General features: G+C 36.5%; 1 long non-coding RNA gene across 1 annotated transcript; it reads left to right on the top strand.

Moving 5' to 3' along the window:
- Positions 1–2,408: 2,408 nt before the first annotated feature.
- LOC138908743 (uncharacterized) lies at positions 2,409–4,140 on the top strand. The gene is made up of 3 exons (XR_011415148.1): positions 2,409–2,531; positions 2,624–2,701; positions 3,920–4,140. It is a non-coding gene; the product is annotated as an uncharacterized lncRNA (long non-coding RNA).
- Positions 4,141–4,486: the final 346 nt, after the last annotated feature.

Here is a 4,486-nt window from a genome sequence, read left to right as displayed (position 1 = left end):
GAGCATTCGGTATACATTTTGAACATATAACTTTTGACACAGAGTTTATTCGGAACAGTTAAGTTTATAAGAAACAACTCGGAACATGAGACATAAGAGCTTGAGCCAACATAACTACAACTTACGAGGATATCATGGATCGATTGTACAAGAGGAGTTTAGCCAACATATATTGCTTTGAGCTTTCTTAAGTTACTACAATGTTCCAAAAATCATAGCAAATTTGATTTATTTGGAAATATAACAAACTTGAACAGAAATTAGGAAGGTATTCATGGTTTCAGCTCATTTGAGCATTTTCAAAAATACTAGGTGGACATTATGAGCTCAAGGTCCTCCTATGGTGGATTCCTTCATCCCACAATCCAAAGTCTACCCATTTGAGATCAACAACTTTCCCACAAACCTTGATAGTACATGTATGCATAAATAATACTCTCACACCCAAGAATCACACTCCCCATTAACCATTTTCTACCCCCCAAACTCAAAATTAAAACTAGGGTATGCAACCTTACCTCTTGGATGATTGTGAGTTTTCCTTTTGAATTTTCCAAGTCTTGAGCAAGGATTGATGATCAATTAGCTTAGGAACCCCCCTCCCCCCACTCTAAACCACTTTACTCTCTCTAAAATATCAGTTAGGACCAGCCAAAATGAACCCCAAGTTATTTTTGTATAAATGGGATCGAGTGAAATTTTTCCAAAACTTAAACTCTACGAAGTCGAGTCTGCAGTCGCAAACTGGAGCACAAAACAAGTATGCGCCCTACAAAGGGAACCGCAGAAAGGGTCCTAATAATTAGACAGGGTTGGACGGGTCTGTGACGGATTGCGATCGCATAATGGACCGCAAAACCTCCTTTCAAAATTTTCTCATGCTGGATCTGTGATGGATTGTGCGGCCCGCGAAATAATTATGTGGTCGCATAATGGTCCTCAAAATTAGCTCAAGTTCTTCTTCACTCTTCGGCCGATGTGCGCCCCACAAAGTGGTTCAACGGTCGCATAGTGGACCATAGAAACACCATGGTCTGCAAAATAATTCCTTCAACTCCCCGATGTACTATACAATCCTCAATCACATTACTCTACCTCAGTGCCAGGAAACCCCGGGTTTCAGATGAAATTTTATGGGGCCTTACATCCTACCCTGCTTAAGATCATTCGTCCTCGAATGAGGGCTAAAGTTCACCATTAGTATCCAATGTGACTTAGCTATTACTTCCCACACCAGCATTCCCAAATTTTTGACTAACTCCCTAAATTTCCAAAACTTTTGCTAGAGTCTCCCTTGTAATTGGGTCTATCCACCTGCCAGATAATCACATAAACCAAACCTAACAACATAACATAATCCAAAGATGTAACATAACATGAAAACAATGCCAATCATGGCCTCATGAGCAGTATATTACCAAAAAGGAACACCATTAACATCAACTGTACAAGTAAAACATAATTCATAGAAGGTAAACTCTTACATTTTCATAGAACACAACTTCATAAATACATATCTATTCAAACAAATTAGGGTACTTCTTCTTCATTTCTTCCTCGTCCTTCCAGGTTGCCTCTTCGACCTATTGGTTTCTCCATAGCACTTTCACGGAGGTAATATTTTTATTTCTCAGCCTACAGACTTGCATATCAAGAATGGCAACTGAAATTTCTTCATAAGTCAATTCCTCATTAACCTCAATAGTCTCAACCGAAATAATAAGCGACGGATCTCCAACCACCTTCTTCAACATCAATACATGAAACACCGGGTGCATTGAAGACATATCTGGAGGTAGTTCAAGCTTGTAAGCCACCCGACCAATCGTCTGAATGATTCTGTACGGTCTGACATACCTTTGACTCAACTTCCCTTTCTTACCAAAACGCATTATACCCTTCATGGGAAAACCTTCAAGAATACCCAATCATCCTCCTTGAACTCTAAATCCCTGCGACGTACATCTGAATAAGACTTCTGACAACTCTGAGTAGTTTTTAACCGTTCTATAATGATATTAGCCTTCTCCATAGCCTGATGCACGAGGTCTGGCCCTATCAACTCTTCTTCCGCAATCTCAAACTATCCAATGGGAGATCTACATCTCCTACCATATAAAGCCTCTCATGGTGACATCTGAATACTAGCATGATAACTGTTGTTGTAGGCAAATTCTATGAGCGGAAAATGATCATCCCAGCTACCCTTGAAGTCAAGAACACAAGCACACAACATATCCTCGAGCATCTGAATAGTCCGCTCTGCCTGCGCATCGGTTTGTGGATGGAAAGTTGTACTGAAATTCACCTGAATACTCTACAACCCTCAATCACATTATTCTACCCCGGCGCCATGCAACTCCGGGTTTTAGGTACTATTTAACTAGGCCTTACAGTTGCAATCACCACAGTTGCCTCTTAATCTGCATTTAGCATATGTGGTCGTGTCATTAGAAAGTTTTGAAATTCTATCCTTCCCGCAAATGCCGAGTTAAATCTATGTACTAGGGATTCGATTTGTGGAAGAGAAGGTAAATTAATCTTATCTAGGTTGGATTATTTTATTTTCTGAATAACTAATAAACTGTAATATTTTATACTTTTTCTTTTTAAATTGTATAAGATCTTGATGATAGATCTGACTCTGATGAAGAAGATGAGATTGTTATTGTTCTTCAACCTTATCTTGCAAAACTTAGAGGTAAGAGTACCCTTTGTTGTTCTCTTTCTAATTTCTTATACTTTTGGGATTCTATTGAACCACTACTCTAATATTCTAAGAAAAGTATTGTATCTGATGATAGCCACTTTTGATTGTTGGCCATACTATTTTACTTGGTAATTGGATGTGGTATTTGGATCAAATGTTTTGCTTACAAGTGCTAGTTTAATATTTCTGGTGTTTAATTCAGAGATCAGAGTTGAATCTTATTCATCAGTCAACAGATGGAAATTAAAATTTATCCAAGACTTCTAGATGCTGCAATTTTTGAGGAACATGATTAGCTCTACTTGATCTGTAAGGTAGCTTTAAAGGCATATTAAGGAACCAAAATCCTAATAGAAACAACTTTTGGTTTAATGATTCCTAGTCCAGCAAGATATTTACATGGAAAAATATTTGGAAACATATCTATGAAGCGTTACCTAATAGACAACTAGCTAAAATAAAGGTGCTAAGACGGAAAAAACTCAGGTTCAGATTTTTATGTCCATCTTAAATGTACCCAGGAAATAATGCGTCATAGTAAGTTCTAAGCATTATATTTTGATATTTGCAACTTGTCTCTATGACTTCACAACGAAAAAGAGATTCATATTTTCTGAGTCACATATATTTTTCATATACGTGAAGCTTTCACAAGTAGATTTAGTTATGTGATCTAATTCACTAAGATGCCTTGTTGCATACTACTGACAATATGAAACATTCCTGCTCAAGAAAGTCATTTTTTGGTTATTCCAAAAAGATATCATTTTGGCAACCTTTGAATTAGTTACACAGCTAAGCACACATGCGTTAAATGCAAAATGAAGATAGACATTAGCATGCAATTTTCCTTGTCTTTCTGCAATGCTTTCTGCTCTCTTTGTATTTTGCTGGTGCATTTCAGTGTATGATACCGGTGAGTTCAATGTATTTTGTTATCTGGTTTAAAGCGTACCATTCTTGATTCTTGCTGGTACATTTCGACGTATTTTGCTGGTGTATTTTAGTATATATTGCTCGTGTATTCAATGTATTTTATTTTCTTGATACTTACTATTTTGTTGTATGCTGTGGGAGTTTGAAGATGTGGTTTGAGCGAGCTCCTTTTAGTTTTCACTGTTCAACTTTTAGATTAAACCTTCAATTAATAGAAGAACTAAAGAAAAATAATATGATACATTTCTTTTATCTTTTTTCTCTTGGTTGCAGTGGTGTAAATAAAAAGGAACTACAATGTAAACTTGCCGATGACAAAATGGATGACGGAACGTGAAGATAAAGAGAATGGATGAGAGAATTTGTTGATGAAGAACTAGTCAACCCCCTCACTACTTGAATTGAAGATGAAGAATTTTAGAGAAATTTATATATTTTTTATATTTAATCATAGTAATCAGTTAGAAAAATTAAAGTCACATGTTTTGATACTGTTAAACCGTGTAGCTAGGAACTCATTGCAAATTATTGGAAAATCATTTCAGTAATGTTCTTATGTTGCAAGTGGTAGCAAATTCATATTAGAGCTTGAGGCTAATGTGAATCCATTGATGGATAATATGGTAACTCATTTTATCCGCTGGTTAATCCATTTTTTATTCGTATTAAATATGGGCCGGGTCGAATAATTTATCCGTTTTTTGCATTACCTATTTTTTACCCGTCCATATCAGATCCGACCCGCCTGTTTTTCACCCCTAGTACTATGATTCTACTTCTGTGTGTGGTATTAGAAATATGTTTCTCAAACTACGGAAGGAGAATTAGAGTACTACTACA

This window comes from Nicotiana tomentosiformis, chromosome 3, assembly GCF_000390325.3.
Source record: "Nicotiana tomentosiformis chromosome 3, ASM39032v3, whole genome shotgun sequence".
NCBI classification, from domain to species: Eukaryota; Viridiplantae; Streptophyta; class Magnoliopsida; order Solanales; family Solanaceae; genus Nicotiana; species Nicotiana tomentosiformis.
This window is presented reverse-complemented; position numbering and strand designations above follow the sequence as displayed.